The sequence below is a fragment of the Megalobrama amblycephala genome, linkage group LG6 (genome assembly GCF_018812025.1).
Source record: "Megalobrama amblycephala isolate DHTTF-2021 linkage group LG6, ASM1881202v1, whole genome shotgun sequence".
Lineage (NCBI taxonomy): Eukaryota > Metazoa > Chordata > Actinopteri > Cypriniformes > Xenocyprididae > Megalobrama > Megalobrama amblycephala.
This window is the reverse complement of record NC_063049.1, coordinates 32,895,933-32,921,992: the sequence shown is the minus strand read 5'-3', so window position 1 is coordinate 32,921,992 and position 26,060 is coordinate 32,895,933. Positions and strand designations below refer to the sequence as shown.

Genomic DNA, 26,060 nt, shown 5'->3' with positions numbered 1-26,060 from the left:
TGAGAGTTATTCCCTTGCTTCTTGAAGGTAGGATACTCTGTGTGCATTTGCATGCTAATAGAGGTGGTAGCAAATGTACTGTGTGCATAGTAACGCTAATGTTAACCATTCATCAAGAGCCTGCCAGAGACATTGATTCTCATGTCAGGGCATAGATGTGCAGATAGATTCCCTGTCAGTGCTGTGCTGGTGTTATTCCAAGCACCTGTTCATAATGAAGTACATGGAATCCATATAACGTCACAACTGAAAACCGGGTGGCAGTGTTTTTAAACACTCATGTAAAGCTAGTGCCGTTGCTTACATCAAAGGAAATGCTGAAGTGAGAGCAGGAGGTCCCTGCAGAGGAAACCAGAGCTCTATCTCTTTGCAAATGTGTGCATGACTGTGGTAAAAAGATGAGCTGAGGATTTCAACCTGCTTTTGTCACTGTTACAGCGCAAGAAGTTTTTATGTCCTCAAACTGTGGTTTGTGCAAAGAATTATTATTTTAAGCATTTAGTGAATTGTTTTTAAAACAGATAGTCGCACCTTTAAATTCTGATTGTTAATCCACATATTATGTGGTTGATTGTAGTGCACATTCTATATTCTATGTTGTTTAGCAACCACAAACAGTTACGATAATTAACTGTTACTTGTAATAATATTATTTTAATGTATACTTGTATAATATTTGTATTAAAATGTTGTTTTTTTGTATCGAATACTAGTTACCTTTTACACAATAAAATCAATGTAATACATTCCAATGGCATATTTTCTTTAAATTTATATCGTTTTTTAAATTTGTTATTGGCGTAATATTGTGAATAATAATAGCTAGATAATAGCTAGCATCAAATGTGCTCAACTTTTATTACTTAACTGTAAAAAAAAAAAAATCCTGTTAAATTTATGGTATAAAAACGGCAACCGATTGCCAGAAATTCACTATGCAAAATACGGTGACAATGTTTCTGTCAGTTTCAGAGCTTAGAACTGCATATTTTATTACGTTATATAATGTAATACCAATCTGCTTGAATTACCAAAATCATGCTTTTTAACTTAAAATGTACTGAAAACAACTATAATAATACAGGTGGTACAATAGAAAGCCAGTCAGTTCTTTTAGTGTTGTCCTGTCTGTGCAAGGATAAGACACAGTCAATTTTTCACCTCGTGTGCGTATGTGTGACCTTTATGTACGTGTGGGTGGGTGTCAGTAACATGCAGTATCAGGCTGTGCATGTGTGAAAATGTATTGCAGTTCTCTGTTTTTCCCAGAAATGAGCGAATCTCTCTAAGTACCCATGAAATCCTTTTACCGTTGTTTGTGTTTGAACCATGATCATACATGCCTCAGACTGATTTATCACTGTCATATTTTTTTTCCTCTGTACAAGCTGTTATTATTTTATCTGCACGTAAAGTGCCTGTTGCTAATTCAAAGAGCAATTCAAACCATGATAATCTGTTCTTTGCAACTTCTTTTGAAAACATTTTTTTTTTTTTTCTTGCTTGATGCGAGCCAAGAATTACAATTATAATGTTCTTGAATAAGTCTGATGTTTTTATGAAATTTAAGCTCGTCAGCTTTGTTGTAGTTGTTTTGTGCTGTGCTTCTTCGTCGCATCTTCTCCATCTCCTCCCCTCTCTTCCTATCTTGGTGTCTCTGGGGATGAGCCTGCCAGCCTAGTGATGTAGCTTTGGATCTCATTATGGGGTAGAGATTTAATGGAGCCTCATGGTTGTCTGTCACAGACTAGGATGTGCATTAATGCAGAACTGTTTGTCCACTGCACCCGTTGGTGGTCATATAACTGGTGCTTTTTCCCCTCCCTTTATTTCCAACTCAGAGAGAAAAAAACACAGAGGCATATGTTTCAACATAGCCTTTATGCCTTTTTTTGCTATTTTTATTTCCACATCTGTACCAATACTTTATTCCAATACTCTATGAAGTGAACCTTGAATGCTGTAAAATTGTTTTCTAATTACAATTTGGTGTATTTGTTATTCTTTCATGCGCTCGTTTTCCAAGTGGACATTTTTCTGAGCCTGCTGCGAGTGAGTGACACTGAGAAAAAGAAACGCATGCAAGGTCTGAGGTAAAATGAAATTTTACACTTGAATACACTTTTCAATATACACTTTTGAAAATAATATATTATTTTTGAAATGCAGCATTAACATGACAATAATATAAATGTAGCCTTTGTAAAAATATAAAGCAAAACATCAGTGTGCAAAAAAAATGTAAATGACTTGAATTTTCCAAGGTCATCTAGCAGCAGCAGTATTGTTTAGTCGACTCATCTCTAGCCTTTACTGTCAATTTTAATTTAATGCTTTAATTGCTGAATTAAAAAAAAATTAATTTCTTTAAAAAAATCTTACTGACTCCAAAATTTTTGACCGGTGATGTAGGTGTTTCTAGAACTGATTAAAATGTCAAAACACTGCTTCATGAAACTTCGGAGCTTTAAGAATCGAATCAGTGATTCGGAGCACCAAAGCCACATGATTTTAGCAGGTTTGATACGTGATCCGAATCGCTGATTTGACACAAAAGACGCTCCGAAGCAGTGTTTTGAAATCGGCCATCACTAGATATTGTTGAAAAGTCATTATTTTGTTTTTTTGGCACACCAAAAATATTCTCGTCACTTTATAATATTAAGGTAGAACCACCGTACTCACATGAACTGATTTAAATATGTTTTTAGTACCTTTATGGATCTTGAGAGAGGAAGTACCATTGCTTGCAATGCAGGCCTCAATAAGCCATCGGATTTCATCAAAGATATCTTAATTTGTGTTCCAAAGATGAACGAAGGTCTTACGGGTGTAGAACGACATGAGGGTGAGTAATAAATGACATTATTTTAATTTTTGGGTGAACTAACCCTTTAAAGATTTGTTATTATGTGATCTCTCTTTATGTTTCCTCAAAAAAGCGATCATTAAAAGTTTTTAAAGTTTGGTGCATTAAAAATTGTCAGTATATAAGGACTTTTGCAATCTGTTTTCCTCCTTTTTTTTTTCTATTGTTATACCTCCCATAACATACCAGGCTGAGGAATTAGGAGTTGCATGCATGTCTTACAATTCACACTCCTCCTACACACTCTCACACACTCATAGTACTGATATAGGTCTATACAGTACATTGATCTAAAATTTTGACATAAATTTTGTTTTGCAAAGTTTGCTGCTTCTGTATTAGATTATTTATTCATGTTTCTGTGGAATACTGGAAAACAATGATAAGCATTTCATATGTTTTAAAGGCTTGTATTGGCAAAAACATTCAATATTATGTTAAGAGTCAATATATACAGTATTGACCGTTCTTCTTCATAACCTCTGCAATTCACTCTGGCATGCTGGATGGATATCAGCATCTGGGCCAGATCCTGACTGATGGCTGAGTTTATCACAATTTGTGGACTTCTGCTTGTCCACTTGCCTTTTGAGGAATGACCACAGGTTCTCTATGACATTAAGATCAAGGGAGCTGCCTGTCCAAAATTTCAATGTAATGATCTCCGAGCCACTTCATTATCACTCTTGCCTTGTGGCATGGTGCTCCATCATGCTGGAAAATGCACGGATCATCACACAAATTGCTCCTGGATTGTTGGGAGAAGTTGCTCTTGGATGCATCCAAGTCCCTTGGATGAAAAGCAACACCACACATAGATTGTCTCAGGATACTTAACTGTTGGCACGACACAGGACTCATGTTAGCGTTCACCTTTTCTTCTACGGACGTTTGATTTTCCAGATGTCCCATATAGTAAGGGGGCTTCTTCAGAGAAAATAACTTTGCACAAGTCTTTTGCTGTTCAATCCTTGTACGTCCTGCAGAATATCAGTCTGTCCTTGATGTTTTTCTTGGAAAGAAGTGGCTTCTTTGCTGCCCTTCTTGACACCAGGCCATTGTCCAAAAGTCTTCGCCTCACCTCTCGATGCATCATTAAAGAAATCATCTAGCTAGTCATGAAACCGAAAACCGTATTGGCGCTAATTTGTCATTCAGCCACTTTGGTTAATGTCATGCAGGTGGTGGAGTAATAACTTCTTTTAATGAATCCGTTTGAGATCAAATTAATGGCTGATTATTCAGATTATTAATTCTCATTTTTCTCAGTTATTTACAGATTCAATCATAGTCTCCTTCTTACTGTACATACTAGAGCACGTATGCACATGCACACTCTTCAAAAATAGCACTTTAAATCTCTTGACAAACTAAAAGTGACATTTGTATATATTTGAAATAAACAATATAGATTGTACTGAATGTCAGCTTGCTTATCCCTTAAATGCATACCTCGGGTCTTTAGTGACCCGGGACGTCATTCACTACCCTCCTCCTCGTTCATTTTTCATCAACCTTCTTAAAGATTTTATGAGGTAACGAACTTGTGAATTAACGTCTTTCCGCAGTTTAAACACTGATTGAGAGATTACACAAGACATTATAAGGATTTTGGTAAGTTGTACTGTATCTTTTAACATACCTTCAGATGTTCATTCATGTTTATTTCACGCTGTAACTGGTATCAAAGCGGAGGATAGGATCAGTTCAATCAATTCATTATAAAGAATATAACAAGAAACAAATCATAAAATTATAAAAGAATGCCTATTTTTGTATTCTTTTTTTGTAAAAATTGTATAGGGTCGCAAACGACCCGAGGTATGTATAAGTGTACGTATATTTTTTCTGCACAACAATAATTGAATCTTAGATGACGGAATAAGTGCAATTCACCTTTATTCCACAAGGTGGCAATGTCTGATACACAATGATGAAGTGACGACTCATTTAGACAGAAAATGAAATAATAAGAAAAACATGAAATGGCTCAGCGATTTACTGCAGAGCAAGTACTGAACGCAATCAAATATGACTGTAACTGTTACTGGATGAATCTGGTGAAGCTGTTAGCGATCGAAATATTGATTTTGAAGATGTTGAAAATTATATAGTTTTGAGAATACGTTTGAGATCGCGAATGGGCTCATATTCGTGACCTCAAACATAAAACTAGCCCATTATTTGCTGAATTTACTGGGAAATGACCTCTGACGAGGACAGTGGTGATGACATAAAACTTCTGCTCAAGCTGAGCCCTTTCAAGCTCCAAAAGGTAACAAAATACGATTTATTTTATTCTTCTGTAATTGTTACTCTAATATCAGAGGAGTTTTATATTATCGCGACAAGTAACGTTAGAGATCTTTCCGTGTTAGATATTGATTCCATATACCCACTTAAAAAAGCATGAGGATATGTAACCATCCAATAAATCGCAATAAGCTTTGTGCTTTGTTGATTTTGACATAAAACAAAGTCTCATATTTCTGCCCATTATACTAGGAAGCGCTGGAAGCGCATGTGAACTGATCCTATCCTCCGCTTTGATACCAGTTACAGCGTGAAATAAACATGAATGAACATCTGAAGGTATGTTAAAAGATACAGTACAACTTACCAAAATCCTTATAATGTCTTGTGTAATCTCTCAATCAGTGTTTAAACTGCGGAAAGACGTTAATTCACAAGTTCGTTACCTCATAAAATCTTTAAGCCAATAAGGTTAAGGGGCTCGAGGAAGCAGCTTCAACTCGAGCTTGGATATACCCCCCAGGGACTACTATAGTGCCTGGAAGAGGAGTACGATAGATGAGATGCCTAAATTATGTGGTGGAGTTGGGGAGGTGGAGGGATATCGAAACAACTGATGCCAGAGCAGGGTGAGTAGCTGCTTATATGCTCTGGATGTAATTGAAAGATTAGAGTTCCCTCCTCATGAGATTATGTTTGAGTTTCACTAATTGAAAGATTAGATGTGTTCACTCCTCCCGAAATTACGTTGTGAACTTCACTAAAACAGCTTTTAAACACACAAAAGTAACATCACATTTACCTCAGAACAAACATATTCAGGTGACCATAAACTCGTAGGTCCGCTAGAAAAATGAACTCTAGAGAGGAGCATTTAGCTAAATATATGCACTATATTACATATTAATTATAATTTTTAATGTTCTTCAATAGTTTGAATAAATCTGTCACATTGACATCAACCCTTTAAATGTTTTTATTTAAAAAAACGAATTGGAATAGAAATAATTTTAAATTTAGTAGGCCTATTATAACTTTATTATTATAAAAAAATCCTTAAGTTTAATTTAAGTTTGTATATACAAATCAGTTTATTTTAACCTTTAATATGAATGTAGTACCAACTGATTCCTATGTATATTTTACAGCATTAGTTGAGAGATTTTTTTTCTTGAGAAAATTTGCCATGTACTGTACTATATCTAAAATAACTGATATAGTAACAAATTGCAAGCTTGTGAATTGAAATGTATAACTATGATGACAGACTGGCAGGAAATGGTGCAAAACAGAAAACAAAGTCCAAACAAGGTGATATTGTGACATACTGATAAGCCTCATCTTTCCATTATTATTAATAATAGTTGCAACTTGCACTCTTAAATGTGCATTGAAAATTGCCAGCTCATAAAACCTATGCTCCAGGGACCATATTCATAACATCTAAGGCTAAATGTAGACCTTAACTGGCTGAGTTAGATGGTGATTGACACTAAACAGTAGAAAACCAGTCTCTCCAGCTGTAAATGTCATTGGCTGTTAAAGTTTTGTGTGGCTTATAATAAATTGACATGTTGATAACACACACAAGCAGTCTTTCAGAATGCTCTCAATTACATGTAGCCTAGATCAGATGCATACTATATGCATCATGTTGGGTGCTTATAGGGTGTCGCTCTGGGATGGGTGAGTATGAGGCTAGGAGGAAAAAACAACAGTATATTCACTACAAAAAACTAGACTATACCACTGGTTCCAACCACACAACTTTGTGATGCTATGCTGATAATGACGGAACTTGCGACTTTAGTTGGCTAACCATGCTTTTGTAAAACATACCCCAAAATGATTGAGTGATTTTACCTGACTAGTACATCTTCTCACTTTATGTGCTGATGATACGATTGGTGAAATAATGTTAGCTGGTTGATTTGTGCCAGGACCCAAATTTGGGGTTTTCTGATAAAGAAAATGTTTTGGCCAATGAAGCTTATTGCAATTATTTAGAATGCATCTGATCCCTCTGAACAATAATCTAGAAGCAATGTCAATCAACAACTCAACTGAAGCAGCAGCTTTTCAAAACAAAAAAATGTATGTCACTGCCAGTACTTTTGGCCACAGCTCTACTAGTGCAGTCTGTGTGGTTCATGCGTTGTTGCACAGTAAATGAGGAAAAAAGTGAAGCGAGAGGTTTTTATTCCCATGGTGCTCTCACTCATGATGAGAATGAGGTGACCGGTCCCAGTGGGCTCTGAGGTTAGGCGTGAAGGACAGCATTTCCGCTCACTGGGGAGAAGGGACAGCCGGAGGGATAAAAATAGCAAGTGAATCCCACCCCCCAGGTTCTCTCTTGTCCTTCTGGACTCTGTGTGAGGATCTCTGTCCCTTTACCCTGCTGTCTTCCACAATGACTCTGTACAGCAGGGTCACACTGTCAGTTTCAACTCAGTGCTGGATTCAGAAGCGAACGCCTGTTTTCTGTCACTGCAGATAGATAGATAGACAGACAGACAGATAAATTTATTGACTTTAAGATTATTAACTTGAATTTAAGATTATAAAAAATGTGACAATTTTTATATATATAAACAGTATCTCACAGAAGTGAGTACACCCCTCACATTTTTGTAAATATTTTATTATATCTTTTCATGTGACAACACTGAAGAAATTACACTTTGCTACAATGTAAAGTAGTGAGTGTACAGCTTGTATAACAGTGTAAATTTGCTGTCCCCTCAAAATAACTCAACACACAGCCATTAATGTCTAAACCGCTAGCCACAAAAGTGAGTACACCCCTATGTGAAAATGTCCAAATTGGGCCCAATTAGCCATTTTCTCTCCCCGGTGTCATGTGACTCATTAGTGTTACAAGGTCTCAGGTCTGAATGGGAAGCAGGTGTGTTAAATTTGGTGTTATCGCTCTTTCTCTCTCATACTGGTCACTGGAAGTTCAACATGGCACCTCATGGCAAAGAACTCTCTGAGGATCTGAAAAAAATAACTGTTGCTCTACATAAAGATGGCGTAGGCTATAAGAAGATTGCCAAGACCCTGAAACTGAACTGCAGCACGGTGGCCAAGACCATACAGCGGTTTAACAGGACAGGTTCCACTCAGAACAGGCCTCGCCATGGTCGACCAAAGAAGTTGAGTGCACGTGCTCAGCATCATATCTAGAGGTTGTGTTTGGGAAATAGACTTATGAGTGCTGCCAGCATTGCTGCAGAGGTTGAAGGGGTGGGGGGTCAGCCTGTCAGTGCTCAGACCATACGCCGCACACTGCATCAAGTTGGTCTGCATGGCTGTCGTCCCAGAAGGAAGCTTCTTCTAAAGATGATGCACAAGAAAGCCCGCAAACAGTTTGCTGAAGACAAGCAGACTAAGGACATGGATTACTGGAACCATGTCCTGTGGTCTGATGAGACCAAAATAAACTTATTTGGTTCAGATGTTGTCAATTTTGTGTGAGGAGTACATAGACAAGTGTGTCTTGCCTACAGTCAAGCATGGTGGTGGGAGCGTCATGGTCTGGGGCTGCATGAGTGCTGCCGGCACTGGGGAGCTACAGTTCATTGAGGGAACCATGAATGAGCAAAGCATGATCCCCTCCCTTCGGAGACTGGGCCGCATGGCAGTATTCCAACATGATAACGACCCCAAACACACCTCCAAGACGACCACTGCCTTGCTAAAGAAGCTGAGGGTAAAGGTGATGGACTGGCCAAGCATGTCTCCAGACCTAAACCCTATTGAGCATCTGTGGGGCATCCTCAAACAGAAGGTAGAGGAGCACAAGGTCTCTAACATCCACCAGCTCTGTGATGTCGTCATGGAGGAGTGGAAGAGGACTCCAGTGGCAACCTGTGAAGCTCTGGTGAACTCCATGCCCAAGAGGGTTAAGGCAGTGCTGGAAAAAAAATGGTGGCCACAGAAAATATTGACACTTTGGGCCCAATTTGGACATTTTCACTTAGGAGTCTACTCACTTTTGTGGCCAGCAGTTTAGACACCTGTGTGTGTTGAGTTGTTTTGAGGGGACAGCAAATTTACACTGTTATACAAGCTGTAAACTGTGTCATTTCTTCAGTGTTGTCACATGAAAAGATATAATAAAATATTTACAAAAATGTGAGGGGTGTACTCACTTCTGTGCGATACTGTATATATATATATATATATATATATATATATATATATATATATATATATTAGGTGAATATTAGGTTGAGAATATTTAGAATCTATATGAAGAGCATATGAGGTCTTGTTCATTCATAATCAAATGCTTGTTGGTTCATAAAAATGTTGGCTCATATCTTCAAAAAAAGAGGACAATAAGATAGGGACAGGAAGTGAAAGTATACGCTCTGCTTCCAAAAGACAACGCCTCCATCTCTAACAGAAAAAGGGAAAGTCCCCTCAGAAAGAGAGACAGCACTAGAGAAAGACCGAGAGAAAGAACAGACATGTTACATGCAGCCGTGTATAACTATATACATTTTTCTCTCCCTGTTGTATTTTTCTTGCCTTTTCAAACATATTGTTTAGTGCATTTCACCATGTACTTTTACCACACTTTGTGGGTTTTTATGTTACTTCTTGCTGTTGCGCAATTGCAAGAAGCATGTAGATGGTGTGGTTCTTCTCTGTTACCTTCAACACTCGAAACACAGACGTCTCTTCACGTTGACACTCCTACACATTTCTATATGCACAAGATGGCCAGCTTACCATTCTAAAATAATCACCAAAAGTACAGTCTTACCATTTTGTCTCCTTTTTTGTCTATGGTTAAAAGTGTGATATTTTTTCTGTCCTTCAGCTGCAGAATATCAACAGGCCGGAGGCTTCGGGGTCAGCTCATGCCCCTCTGATTGAAACCACTTACCTAAAAAGGTCTTTTAGAGCAAATTCGCGATTGCTCTCTTCTGGGGGGTTGAATGAAAAGTGGATATGGCATACCTAGGTGAAAGTCAGGCCAGACAAAAACAGTCTGCTTTTGATCATAGGAGCAGGGGAGGAGCACTCCCGGGCTATTTCTGTCCCTTTGTCTGCTTCTCAAATTAAGTGATGGAGAGATGGTGCTACAGCTTAATTCCCTATTCAGTTGATAAGCACCGGTCTCATCCCATCGTCCTTTGAGGGACCATATATCATCCTAATGTGACATTGAAAATTGAGTGTCCATTGAGTTTCTCACTATTATTCTTAAATCTATGAACGTGCATCAATATTTTTAGATATATTAAATGCATATTTTCTCTCTGCTTAGATTAATGTGGGATAAAAGCTTTGTGACTCTCTTTTCCAACTAATATAGTATTATTAGTTATATTATACACTGTAAAACAGTGTAATAAACTTTTTTTATTGCTTTGCGTTGTTTGTGTTATGTGCTTACAGGAAGTCCAATGGCTTAACCATTTTCTTCTAGGAGTTAGTGGGCTTTGGTCATTTTAGCACCATTTCTAGTCGATTGGTGGGAGGGACATTCCGACCTCAAAGCCGACAGACAAACTAAGAGCCACAAAACTCATTATGATTTCATAGGGTCTTTTTCGAATAGTCTGCAGTCATCCTCTGATTTCAGTAAGCAGCAAGAGTTGTTTAGTGCTGCATTGTGATTTCATTCTGTTTACGATGAATGGGTCTGAATGTATTGGAATGGTATTGTGACCACCAGCCACATGATGACATGTGCCCACCTAGAGGTTACAGTGGTACATAATTATAGCTTTGCGATCTTCTCAAATTACTATAAACTTTTAGCTTATAGCAGATAATACCAGCATGATGATATTTTGTGGTTGTATTTGGCTCTACAGAATGAGCAGAGTTATATAGCATGTTATTTATTATAAAAATAGAAAAGAGCAAAACAACTGCAGTCTGTCCAGTCGTGTTTTGAAATAGAACTGTTGTTATTAACACTAGATTGTATCAGAATATTAAATAGGATCCAAGCAAACTGGGTTCTAGTACTGCAGGTGGTCTAGCCTACACTGTCATTCAAAAGTTTGGGGTCAGTACAATTTTTCTAAATGTTTTTAAGTGATTTGTGATTATATATTGTGATTTTTTAATTTTTTTTATATGTAATTCATTCCTGTGATGGCAAAGCTGAATTTTCAGCATCATTACTCCAGTCTTCAGTGTCACATGATCCTCCAGAAATCATTCTAATATACTGGTTTGGTGCTCAAGTCGCATTTCTGATTTGCAAACAGCTGACCTAATACTTTAATGTGCTATCATTTATTCGTCAAGATTAACTGATGAATATAAAGTTCAAAAGAACAGCATTTATTTTAAATATATTTTTATCTAATATTGTAAATGTGTTCACTGTCACTTTTGATTAATTTAATGCATCCTTTCTGAAAAAAAATGTAATTTCTTTCACAAAAACTAAAAAAAAAAAAAAAGTAGAAAATATATATAAAATGTATTTTTTTAAAAAGTAAATGACTCCTTTAAAGGCCTTTAAAGCTATTTTACATCCACATTTTAAAGATCATGATTCAGGATTCTTTATTCATTTTTCAGCTGGCTTTATAGCAGAAATGATTTCAGACTCTGTGGTAACAATTTACAATAAGGTCTCATTTGTTAACATTTGTTAATGTATTAACTAACATGAACTAACAACGAGCAGTACAGTTGTTACAGTATTTATTCATCTTTGTTAATGTTAGTTCATTAGAATACAGTTGTTAGTTTACAGCGCATTAATGTTAACAAATACAACTTTTGATTTTTAATAATGTATTAGTAAATGTTGAAAGATTAATAAATGCTGTAGATTTATTGTTAATTCTCAGTTCGTGTTAACTAATAAAACCTTATTGTAAAGTGTTACCGATTCTGTTCTATATAGCACGTTTTGTAAAAGACAGTAGAGGGTCACTAACTGTGGTGGTTAGGGTTGTTCGCAAGGGGGAGGGCTGGTCCTATGAGAAGCAGTTTGATATTGCACTGTTGATGAGAGAGTGTGTGCAGAGTGAGAGAGCGAGAGAGAAACAGAGCGACAGCAGAGTACTCTGTAAACAGGCTGTCAGAGAAGAAAGTGCAGGGACATTTTCATCCGCTACAGCCAAAGGAGTGCGTTGCATGCAACACTGAAGGATAATCACAAGAGGCAGAGAGAGAGAGGGAGAGGACGAGAGAAGGTTTAATTAATTCATGCAGGAGGGGAGGGATGTTTCTGCCGCTGACTGAGCTGGTTCCAGCACTGCCTGAGCTCTGCTGCATTTTGTTTGTGAGCCCGTCTGTGCTCTCACTCAGATCAGGCAGGATTTGATGGACACCATCACCTGAACAAGCAGAGGTAGGGTATGATTTGTCCTTCTTTGTCTCACGCACATCTGTTCTCTGCTCTCTCGTGTGTTTTCTCTGTGCACGTACCGATAAGTGCCGTCTGCCGAGCCGGTGACCCTTGTTTTCCTCTCACGGTGTCTGTTCTCTATGGTTCTGTCAGTCAACCACGAAAGCCTGCAGATCAGAAACTGTCACACCAAAATGTGTATGTTTATCAAGGCTTTTTAACTTTAGAGTCTGGATTAATTGCTGCGCTTTGTGTTTATTTGGGTTTTTGTCTCAGTTGCACCATCCTCATCGGCTCGCAGGAGATGATTTTAGGTGTTTCCTGTGCTTTGTAGAGTTCACGTGCAGGATGTTGCCTGCTTAGTGCTTTTGTTATGGTCTACATTGCCATAGTTTGTCTGACATGTCAGAGCGCAGTTAGTGTTTATATTTCACACTGAGCTGAGAGATCAATGCCGTCGGTTGATGGATAGGTGGCTTGTTGATGGATTCTGTTGATACGGAGGGGAAATACAGCTCGACTATTTGACCGGGTTTGTTTGGCATCTTCCGTGATGCCCTGGGGCGGCCCACAATCAATCAATTTTGATGTGTGCGATGATTCATTCTCTTCACAAACCTGTGCTATCATGTGGTTGGGAGATGCTGGTAAATCTCCAATCAGCTTGCTTAATTAAGGCTCATCATGTAATCACCAAAGGCACTGGGTCTTCATGTCTCAACAGAATCTCTGAAGCAGGAACAGCTTGAGAAGTATGTGTGTGTGTGTGTGTGTGTGTGTGTGTGTGTGTTTTCATGGGTAGAAGCTTTGAGCTTTTTCGCTATAGCTGCTTGAGGACGCGATTCATGTTTTCAGTCCTCAGAGAGCGCAAGCCAAATGTTTGTGTGCATGTTTGCAGTGTTTTGCTCAGTAATTAGACATGCTCTCAGTCATTATAAAAAGACACACTGAGTAGAAATATAAAGAAAGAGAAAAGATTGCTCATGACACACTATCCAAGGTCAAAAAGAGCAGTCAGCCACGGAATATCTTAATGGAGTTCACGATAAAGGAGAGCCTGAATAAACATCACACTGTTTTCTTTGGCTTGTCTCTCATCTTTACTATGCCGATCTTGATGAATATGTTTCTGTCTGGTAGAGAAGCACAGTGTTTTATCCTGGTGTCCTCACTTGAAGTACACATTACGAAAGACACACTGAACGTCTGTGTTAGTGGGAAACTTTTTAAAAGAAATAGAACGGGAGCATGCATGTTGTTTTATTTAGAACAATTGTTAGCACATGTTACAATATAGTGATTTCAGTACCTTAGTGTCTTTTCTCCTTCTTCTTTCCAAGTAGGTACTTCACGTTAATGTCATTTACTTTATCGTTCCTGAAACAACAACAACAGCAATAATAATAATAATATGAAGAATTGCAGAATATTACTTTTATTCAATATAAGCTGGATATATTGGTCGTTTTGTTAGTGCTCTGTTGTTGATGTTCAGTTACGTTAACAGACATTCAGACTGAATTTAAGGGCAGTAGGTTTCCCTTAGCTGGGAATCAGAGCAGGTCTTGCCTGGCTTTTCCATGTCATTGCATTGCAATTTCGAACCAAACCCTCCTGTTGCCATGACATCCAACCCCTCTGTAAATACTCCCAGGATTTTTTGAGCATGTAGGCCCCGGGAGAAGGGGTGGGGGTGGGGGTGGTGATTGCTCATGTTTTTTCAGCTCAGAGAGTCACTTAAGGAATGGTAAAAAGCTACATTTATTCTCTATTCTATGTTGAGAATATTTTTTCCTATTTATGAGAGTGTTCAGTAAAACAAAGCAGTGTTTTGCAAAGAAACTGTTTACATAGATTTTCTGATTTGGTGCAACCACAAAGAACCTTGCATGCCTAAATAAGGGGAAAGTTGTGTTTTGAAATTTATTATTAAATGCATGCCCATTTAGCATTGCTTAATTTCAACAGTGCGTGTCAAATTCTCTTTCCTTGTACTCTTTCATCAGCCATTGTATTGTTCTGGACCATTAAGGATATTGTGCAAAATCTCAGTTCAGTCACATACTTTACTAATGCATAAGTGGTAAATATTTAAGTATTTAATATTTATGAACATCGTAAAGAATTGCTTTGTGGTAACTTGCACTTCAAGAGTCGTTGAGTTGTGTTTGACTTGAGAAAAGAAAACTCTAAAAGGCATGTAATGTAAATGCATCAGTAATATTCACTTCATAGACAGGAGTTACTGTAAATGCTCCTGTCTGCTCTTTAGGCCTGGACATGCTACACTGATTCTGCTTCTGTGAAATCAATAGGAAAAAAATTATCTTTACCCAGACAGCAATACCCAAACAGACCCAGAACATGATCCATACCTAAATGCCCTCAGTGCATCTATCAATCAGATGATATTTCTACTTAAGTTGTATGTTCTAGCGTGTACGTGTATTCCACTGTTCCTTCTGCAGCTCTTCTGTGACTATACATTTCTGTGACCAAAAAAAAAAAAAAAAACCACAACCACAGGGCCGGCTGTGGGTTTGTGTACATAGATAGATACAACCCGAATTCCGGAAATGTTGGGACGTTTTTTTAAATTTGAATAAAATGAAAAATAAAAGACTTTCAAATTACATGAGCCAATATTTTATTCACAATAGAACATAGATAACATAACAAATCTCTGCGTAACGGACAAGGCCGAAGACCTTTATTGGATGCCCGTTGTATTCGGGCCCTCAGACGACACTGCGTCACTCATCAGCATGATTGTGTCAATGACATTACTAAATGGGCCCAGGAATACTTCCAGAAACCACGGTCGGTAAACACAATCCGCCGTGCCATCTGCAGATGCCAACTAAAGCTCTATCATGCAAAAAGGAAGCCATATGTGAACATGGTCCAGAAGCGCTGTCGTGTCCTGTGGGCCAAGGCTCATTTAAAATGGACTTTTTTAAAGTGGAAAAATGTTCAATGTTAGACGAGTCCAAATTTGAAATTCTTGCTGGAAATCATGGACGCCATGTTCTCCGGGCCAAAGAGGAGGGAGACCTTTAGTTTTAAAAAACGTCCCAACATTTCCGGAATTCGGGTTGTATTCATAGAACCACTGCATAAATTGAGTTGTCAGAGAAAGTGCTATATCATGCCAGTATGATGATTTTTGGATAAAATGTGTATGAATGTATTAGGTAAAGTGTATATTTTAGGTCCTGCAACTGGTCCAGTGTTGTTATTGTTAACTAAAATTATTAAAAATAATTGTATCGTTAAGCTAACAGCTGAAATAAAATAAAAACTATTAGATGAGAACTTTAGAAAATTAAACTTGGCAACTAAGATATAGTAATATTACAAATAGTAATAAGTACAAATACTGTATTTTATTAATTAATATGAGGTATTAAAAACTAAATGTGTAAGAATTAGACATGAAATGGAACACTGGTTTCAAAATAGTTTAACATGGCATACAGACATGTGAAAAAGAAATTACACCCTAGGCCCAAAATGCAGAGGGGTGATGATTTGGGTTTGTTTTGCACCCCCAGGACCTGGGCACCTTGCAGTCACTGAGTCGACCATGAACTCCTCTGTATTCCAAAGTATTCTAGAGTCAAATGTGAGGCCATCTGTCCGACAGCTAAAGCTTGGCTGACATTAAGCCATGCAACCAGACGATGATCCCAAGCACACCAGCAAACCTACAACAGAATGGCTGAAAAAGAAAAGAATCAAGATGTTGCAGGACCTTAAGAGAGCTGTGCATAAACAAATGCCCATAAACCTAAATAAACTGAAACAACATTTTAAAGAAGAGTGGTCCAAAATTCCTCCACAGAAAACGATTTCTTCAAGTTATTGCCTCTAAAGGTGGTTTTACAAGCTATTGAATCATGGGGTGTACTTAAATTGTTACACATTTTGGCTTTATTTTTGTTAAATAAATAATGACGTGGTGTAATATGTCATGTGTTGTTGTTCATCTGAGGTTTTATTTATCTATTTTTTTGACCTCCTAAATACCAGAGGATTTTTATTATGTCCTGATACGTAAAAACCATTGAATTCAAAAGAGTGTAGTTTCTTTTTCACATGACTGTATATGAGTAAAACTCTACTTACGCATATGTTTCCCCTGCAGACAGTGTGAATATTGTAACCTGTTAATATGTGTGGAGGAATAAATATAAACTGCTTGAAACATACGAATATATATTTTTGTAAGCACGAGTAATATCAAGTTAACAATTTACAACCACATATAAATACACTCAAGTTGCAACACATTATATTTTTTGCACTTCTTATTTCTTTCAAAGCACATGACTGGGAGTTTCATGTGAAAGGCCAGCAGTTCCTGTCAGTGCATTATCAGGTCTCTTCCAGGCTCTTCCCTAGGGTTTGATAATGTGACATCTTTAGCTGCCACTTTCAGAGCTCTTTCACGCCAGACCACAGAGATCTGTTGAGTTCTTCTGTGGAGAATATAACAAAAATATTACACCATACCTTATCATACTTCAGAATGACAAGCAGCTGGGTGTGGATTAGCGAAACTGGCTGATGAGCGGCGAGGGGTGCGCATGGCAGCGCTTCTATTGGGTCTGACTGGACTGTAACTCCTGCGGCCCGGTCATGCCGTTTAATTCTAGAACAGTATGTGTTTATGGAAGCAGGGATTTTGGTGATTCTGTGCCTCTCACTAACCTCTCATTCCCAGCTGTTCAGCCTGCCATTTTCTGCAGATTTTTCATCCATCACAGCCGCTGTTTCATTCTCCTGTGTATAAACTCTCTGTGTGAGCCTGTCCGCTGTCCCGCTGGAGGCGAGTGATGTTACTCCTATGGCTGGACAGCAGTGCACTTCTCCCCCTCTCTCTTTATCGCTTTCAGAATTAGTGTCCTAATTTGGCTGTGTTCTTCCACACCGTGGCTCAGGAGACTATTGCAGTGGTCATACTTAAAATATACAGTCTTCATATAATTATATCTTCAGGAAGAGTAACAGTGTAAGTTTAATTTGACATTACAATCCTTGTGCTAATGAAAATGCAAGGTTTTTGTTAGAAAGAGAATTTAACGCTTGCAGCTTTAACTTTATGATTTTATTTTTTGTTTTGTTTTATTGAAATAGTTCATTACTTTCAAAGGGTTAGTTCACCCAAAAATGAAAAAATTCTGTCATTAATTAATCATGTGGTTCCACACCCATAAGACCTTTGTTCATCTTCGGAACACAAATTAAGATATTTTTGATAGAATCCGATGGCTCAGTGAGGCCTCCATTGCCAGCAAGATAATTAACACTTTCAGATGCCCAGAAAGCTACTAAAGACGTATTTGAAACAGTTCATGTGACTACAGTGGTTCAACCTTAATGTTATGAAGTGACGAGAATACGCCAAAAAAACAAAATAGTGACTTAATTCAACAGTATCTAGTGATGGGCGATTTCAAAACACTGCTTCATGAAGCTTCAAAGCTTTACAAATCTTTTGTTTCGAATCAGTGGTTCGGAGTGTGTATCAAACTGCCAAAGTCGCATGATTTCAGTAAACGAGGCTTCGTTATGTCATAAACGTTTCGAAATTTTCTAAAACAAAAAAAATATAAATTATATACTTTTTAACCACAAATGCTCATCTTGCTCATCTGCCACACATTACGTAATCATGTTGGAAAGGTCATGCGTGAAGTAGGGGTGCACAAAAAGTATTCCCGTCTCTTCATAACATTAAGGTTGAACCACTGTATTCACATGAACTGTTTTAAATACGTCTTTAGTAGCTTTCTGGGCATCTGAAAGTGTTAATTATTTTGCTGGCAATAGAGGCCTCACTGAGCCATCGTATTTTATCAAAAATATCTTAATTTGTGTTCCGAAGATGAACGAAGGTCTTACGGGTGTGGAACGACATGAGGGTAATTAATTAATGACAGAATTTTCATTTTTGGATGAACTAACCCTTTAAAACATAAAATCAACAGAGCGCTTACATTTCACTAATATAAAGTTGGAATGATTGGTATCAGCTGATCATAATGACAAGAAATCGGTAGTCGGCATCGGCTGCAAAAATCGGAGCATTTCTATATGATAGTAGCCCAACTGACACATAACCTTTGTTTAAATACTAAAATGTACACTACCGTTCAAAAGCTTAGGGTCAGTAATATTATATTATTATTATTATACTTTTATTCAGCAAAAATGCATTAAATTCAGCAAAACATAGTAAAGACTTCAAATTGTTACATTAGATTTCTATTTCTAATAAATGCTGTTCTTTTGAACTTTCTAGTCATCAAAGAATCCTGAAAAAAATCACAAAAAAATATTAAGCAGCACAACTGTTTTCAACATTGATAACACATTTATATAATATGCACAAATCAGCAAATTAAAAGGATCATGTGACAACTTATACGATGGCATCTGCTTTGTAAAAAGAACCATAAAGGGACTAAATATTTTCATTTAATTTCATTTTCATTGCCAAAAACAGTGTTAGGGTTTGTTTGGGTTACTCCATAGTAGCAGCTAATTTAAGCACAATAGAAGTCAAAGGGAGGTCTTCACCATGATACGAAACAAATGTGAGTGTGTGTGAAACAAACACAGCTGCAGACAGTTATTCAGTGGTGCATTGATCCTGAGTGACTCTTCACTACACAGCAAAACCCATTTGGCTGACTAGCCAGCTAGCGGCGTGGAACTAGCTAGCTAGCTGTCACCAGATTTAATCCGTTTTCTCTGTGAATGAATAAATAAAACAATTGTTGTTTTCATAACTATTTGATGTTCTTAGGCACAGTACAATGGATAAGAACATATTTTACTGTAATGCTGTTTAGAAATGGCCTAGTGGAAAAGCGTTAAAGTGTCAAGTGTCGACTGAGAGGCTTGTAGGTCTGGATAATTTCACATAATAATGCAGTTGTACTTCTCTTTGAGTTCTTTACTGTTGCATACATTTCTACATAAGCATCTCACTAAAATTCCACTAATGGGAGATGTAAATTTCTCTAGGAATATGACTTTGTTTATAGACCTTGTATGATCCTCCTGTATTTTGAGAGTTACTGTATATTAATGGCTTAGAGTTGGTTTAAGACACTTAAAACCTGATGAATGGAAACCAAAAAGTTGAATGTCTAACCAATTATAAATTATCCAGAGATGTTTACAGCAACGATTCAGATAGTTTGGGCTGCTTATCAGCAAGACTTTCCTGAAATATCTATTTGGCACAGAATATATTATTAGCTCACTGTTTAATTGTTGTTAAAACATTCGATGTTCAGTGGGAGGAAGGTCATGACAGGACTTGAAGAGGGCGGGTGCAAGTGGATTTTTATTGCTAATTACCATTAATAATAATTTCCTTTGGTACTTAACTGAATGGTGCAAATATGATTAAAAAGGTTATAGGAAACTCTGTGTCTGGGGCAGAGTGGGAAGGGATGTTATGAACAGGACAGAAAATGAGAGAAAGTTGCTCATACTGTAGTCCTGTCAAAGCTCAACCGATGAACGCTGAGATTCTGGTTTATTTGTTTGCTGCTTTTTGATCCATGAAGTTCTTTTCCATCGTGGGCTGTACAGGAGTCCATCACATCTCTGTCACTCTGAAACTGTTATGTCAGTTGCACCCACATTACAAAGGCACAGTGCAAATCATTCACACCTTCTCCAGTACTACATCTGTGGACTACATTGAAAGAGTTTAATAATGGATCTGAGAATGGGTAAAATAAAGAGGTATATGTAAAAGGATGGTCACATAAATTCTACATGAAAAGGAGATGAATCATGGACCGGGCAAGTATAGTTTGGAGAAAAGTGGTGGAGGAAGAGAGAGAAATGGAGAGAAAGATCTAATATAGATAGCTACAGAGAAAAGGATGTGAGGGAATGGTATAAATACTCCAGGGCTGGAGGATAATGGAGTGTCAGTTGGAGACAGGGAGGCAAATGGAATAGGGTACATGCATTTCCTTACTGCTAGACAGGAGAGAGCAGATGGAGAGAGAGAATAATGAGGCTCATACTGTTTAATGGGACTGAGAGGCAAAATAACTCGTAAGATCTGTGTTCGCTGTACAAGCCTTTTGCTGTACAACGTACTCTGTCCCAGTCTAGACCTTGTTCCTGCTGCAGTCTGATCTAGAAGAAGTTGCCTGGCTTGTAAGTCAAGGGGAAAGAATACCTTCAGGGTTCAGTAGTAAGGGTTCGGTGTGAGAGCGATTCCAAACATATTGATGGAACGGTCACTGCTGCTTTTTACTACATCTTGTGTTCATTGGTCATGTTTATGCCTTGAAAACATGAATATTTTACTTTCTGTGATGTATTGCATATTGTAGTTGTGAATTCTTCTTTGAGTTCAGATTTTTACATCATAACATCTTAAATTAAAGGATTAGTTCACTTCAGAATTAAAATTTTGTGACAAATTTACTCACCCCCGTTTCATCCAAGATGTTTATGTCTTACAGTCGAAAAGAAATTAAGGGTTTTGAGGCTCTACATGATCCCAGCCGAGGAATAAGGGTCTTGTCTAGAGAAATGATCGGCAAATATATAAATTATATACTTTTTAACCACAAATGCTCATCTTGCACTGCTCCTCAATCTGCCACACATTACGTAATCATGCTGGAAAGGTCGCGCGTGACGTAGGCGGAAGTACCTACGTCGCCCTAGTGGTAGGGTCAAAAACACTCATTTTCTCCTCCAACTTCAAAACTTCAAAATCGTCCGACATCGTTGTTTTACTTTTTTTTGTTTTTTTTTTGTAAAAGGCGTTTGACTTATTCTTTGCATGTTCATTTTGTAGACACTGGATCAGTACTTCTGCCTACATCACGCGTGACCTTTCCAATTACGTAATGTGTGGCGCATCGCAGAGCTAGTGCAAGACGAGCATTTGTGGTTAAAAGTGTATACATTTTTTTTTTTTTTAGAAAATGACAGATCGTTTTGCTAGACAAGACCCTTATTCCTCAGCTGGGATCAGCTAAAGTCCACTATATGGAGAAAAATCCTGGAATGTTTTCCTCTAAAACTTTAATTTCTTTTTGACTGCAGAAAGAAAGACATAAACATCTTGGATGACATGGGAGTGAGTAAATTATCAGGAAAATTCTGAAGTAAACTAAGTGGAAATATGTTGAATATGTCATAACCTACACAGAAATCATGAAGCACATAGTTTAAACTAACTAGTGCGACAAAAATATGGAACAGGGTTAATTTTGGGGGCTTTTTGCATTTATTTGTACGGGGATAGTGTGTAGTGTAGACAGGAATATTGGGCTGAGAAAGGGTGAATGGGATCAGGACATGAACCTGGGTTCCCATGAACCACCAACTCCTATATATGTCCTGAGCTCTAAGCACCACAGCTCTGACAAGCATAGTAATTTATGGTGTCTAATGACAGGAGTCAATTTAGAGATCATTTCATATATGGACAGTGGAATTTACACCTTCATGTTGTTAATTATTTGACTTTTATCATCACCTTAAATTCACCTTTATCATATATGCATACAGTGTACTAGACCTACATTGCCATTAATTTTAGAATCATAATTTAGCATTTTGTTTTATTGTTGTGATTTTGAGAAGATAGATCTTATTGCTTATTTCTAAGTATTTTTAAAATGGCACTAATCCCTGAATTATAGGTTGAATTGGCACTAAGTCCATTAAGATGGTTTAGGGACATAAATGGACAAATTTGTGTAGTAGTGTAGTGCACTTCTCATTCTTGTACATGTTTACATGCATCTGATTTAACAATATATGAGAATGATGTTGTATTATGTTTTATGTCTATCTTGTGGACTGGTACAAACACAGATACCCATCATGTACTGATATACACACTCTCCCCCAGATACACACACAAACCCATAACCACTTTCAGTTCATCTCCTTGCTGCAAACTTATGACGTCAGGTTGCCAGGCAACTGTCTGAGCAAACAGAATCCCTCTCTGCACAGAGGGGAGGCCCCATCCTGTTGATCAGCACGTGGCTTGCTTGAGCAGCCCATTAACACACACACACACACACACACACACACATACATTTGCACAATACAGCCATTAACTTTGTCTTTCAGTCCTTCCTTTAATGTACACATTTCCTTAACTGGCCTATTAGTGAATTCTGCCCTTCACAGTAATAAGGTATGGATGTATAGCTTACATTGTTAGGAGGAGAAAAATACTATGACTGATGAGGGAAATCCACACAGGAAGAAATGTTTTTCTAACCGTAATGAGGAATGGAGAAATGTGAAAGGCAGTTGTGGGTGGGAGGATCAAACATTTTTTCCTCCTTCTGGTGATACTAGAATTAAATCCTTTACCACAAACCTTTTATCTTAATAGATGACAATTATGTCTCTATAGTCTCTGTCCTCTCTCGTTTATTTTTGTTTTCACCTTTTCACCTTGACTCTACCTCCCATTTTTCATCTTTTAGCACTCAGTACAGTACGTCTCTGTCTCTGTTCAGCAGGTGGATTTGATTCTTACAGTGTTCTAGCAGCAGGAAATGATGGCACCTTGATCAAACAAATTTTTCAGCCTGTCTGTTTGAGGCACAGGGGTAACAGGATCTCATTCTTTAAACAAGACCCCATGGTCTTTTTTATAGATAAATAGCAACAAATGAAATTTCCGGGAATTTAAAAGGCAATTTTAAACTGTGAAATCAACATCTGAAGTAGGATTTCAGTGGTCATAAAAACTGGCCCATATAAGGACTGGGAATTATGGCCATAGATGCAATTCTATATTCCGACATTTTTTAGCTGCTTATTTGATGTATTGCAAGTATTTTTTGTGTGTTTGGCATTTTTTTTGGAATGTGGTTTATTGCTCTAAAACCACAACATCACTGTTTTTTTAGAACATTAAAAGTCCGAATGCAGTGATTGGACGAATATTTTTTGGTCCTGAGACTTCCACAGAAGATATGTGTAGCATGTTTTAATGTTTAGACCACTTATATTATTGATTGCTATCAGGATGTGAAGAGAGTTTCAACCAGAATAACAACAAACTGCCTTAAAGCCACATTAAACATTTTTCCCACTAAAACATTTTAAAATGTCTGTGAAGATAATAGGGATGATCACTACTGAATAGAATGAACATAACAGTGAAGAAAGTCTATTACTATTTTATTGTACTTTATACTTTATTAGTCATTTTATAATCATTTTAGAGCATTTAAAAATAAATTTTTCATCATGGTGACAATGAAAAATCTCAAGAATCACGATTTGTACAGAATAGATTTTCCCCCATCCTTCTAAAGGTGATGATAGAAGGGCTAACAAAGAATGGGCAACAAATTTCTATCTGGACACTTTAGATTGAAATTTGTTGGCCATTCTCAATGGATAAGTCGCTCGGCAACATTGCTCAAAAAGTTGCTCCGTGTATCATCACCTTTAGTGTAGCAGAAATTGGAGCCTCTTCCCCTGAGCCGGATGTTATAAATTCACTATGAACTCTCCAGAGCTTTGTGAAATATAATATAAGAAATATAAGCTTGGTTATTTTGATCCTGACTTGTAGATTGTGAATGACCTTTCCTAAACTGTGAATTAAAGTGTGAAATAGGAGTTAGGCAGAAATGCAAGCCCTCTAACTAGAGCACTTGGACTCAAACCAACCCTTTTTGTTGGCTGCAATGTTCTATGTTGTGCTAATTTGGCACATATTTATAAAGTGGCTCAGTATAGTAATGACAAGGTTTTTTTTTTTTATTTTTTTTTTATTTATCCTAGATCGTGGTATTGATATCATGTTTGGCAAGCTGAAAGGAGTGTTTAATTTTGGGAATCAAATATATTGTGTGTAATCCAGAGTTATTACTTTGGGCCGTGTCCCCCAGGAGTAGTTCAGTTCTATTTTTGGTCTGTAAAATGTTCCACAAGAGAAAAGCAAATTCTCTTTGAAGTCACAGATGGTAACAGAAATGATGTCCCTGATATATGGACCATTAAATCATTTTGAAGTAAAATGTCTCGTACGGAGTCTCCTATTAATGGATATGTAAGGTGTTTATGCTTACAGTACACAGTCATGTCATTGTTTTGATGAGTTATCACTGACTTATTTGTCTGTCTATTATTCTCATACAGGCTTGAATGATTCTACATTATTGGATTGATCATTCAATTATACAGAGATAATCATCGGTAATCAAACGTAATTTAAAGCAATGTTTCAATTAGTATCATGTTTCCTTAGTTCTGCTGATACGTTTTTATGCCGGTGTGGCATGTAACTTTATGCATCATTGTTTTTAAATTCAACAAACCAACCAAAAACAAAACAAAACAAAAAAAAACAGACAATAAATTTACACATTTTTCATAATGATTTATGAGCTTATAGACAGATATGATTTGGAAGATTCCCTTTCTGTGTCTGTTCTTGTGCAGATATGTGAATTATGGACATGACACCTGCTTATTTCTACTGAACTTTCCCAAATCAAAAATATGCCTATGTTCATGATTATATTTGCTCTGAAATATTTCAATAATGTTTTACAATGTTAACATATAGGCCAGCATGTTGCGTGTGGATCAGAAAAATCCGTCTTAAAAATCAGCTATCAGAAATCTATAAATAATAACCACACTGCTCCACCTTCTTTCTGGCCATGCACTGTCCTCAAGAAAGTTCAAAAATACAAGTCATTGTGGAGAGTTTAGTTGGGTTGGATGATTCATTTTGAGACTTGAGAATAACAAGATTCCACACAGTGATAATCTTTGCTTTTCTGTGTGTTTCAGTACAGTTATACTAGCACCTACGCCAAGATTTTTGTTTATTTATCTATGACTGATTGCCATATTTTCCACTTTATTTTCTCTTTTGTTCTCCATCATCCACTCATCATCAGACTTACTGTTTATCAGTTTTTGTTTCCTTAGCTTGTGTTGTTTCAAGAAGTGAATTTACCTGAATTAATCTCAAATTAAATAATGAAATTCCAGTCATTTGTAATAAATAATTTTAATGGTAAATATTACAATTATTTAATGTAATAATTTATGATCACCGTTTTTTTTTTTTTTTTAAAGCAAATCAGCCTCTGTTATGAATGTCTCTTTTAACAGTGTCTTAAGTGTTTTTGAATGACAGTGCTGTTGTCGCCAGGAAACAGTGCTAAATGAAAATAGAAATGTGTATTTTTATATAATCATGCAGAGTTAAGATAGCAAAACAAACTCAAAGAAATGTAAAAACACTTCCTATATATTTTGTTACTGATGTCACACTCTACGGTATTGTGGTACAGATTCATCAGAGTGCATGACATCTTGAAACACCTACTACCCAAATTCTGGAAAAGTTGGGACGTTTTTTAAATTTGAATAAAATGAAAACTAAAAGACTTTCAAATCACATGAGCCAATATTTTATTCACAATAGAACATAGACAACATAACAAATGTTTAAACTGAGAAATTTTACAATTTTATGCACATAATGAGCTCATTTCAAATTTGATGCCTGCTACAGGTCTCAAAATAGTTGGGGTGGGGGCATGTTTACCATGG

The 26,060-nt window shown here is 37.1% G+C and overlaps 1 protein-coding gene across 4 annotated transcripts in view; it reads left to right on the top strand.

Annotated features, from left to right (window-relative positions):
• The window catches only part of LOC125270478 (diacylglycerol kinase gamma), a 146,701-nt gene that overhangs the window by 6,872 nt on the left and 113,769 nt on the right, over window positions 1-26,060 (top strand). For 2 of the 4 annotated variants that reach the window (XM_048194125.1, XM_048194126.1), the window contains exon 1: window positions 12,108-12,458. The exons of 1 other annotated variant lie outside the window; for it this stretch is intronic. The gene's annotated coding sequence lies outside the window, so the exon portion shown is untranslated. Of the gene's footprint in view, window positions 1-12,107; window positions 12,459-26,060 lie in introns of those variants that run through there. One more of the 4 variants, XM_048194128.1, reaches the window with a different exon arrangement.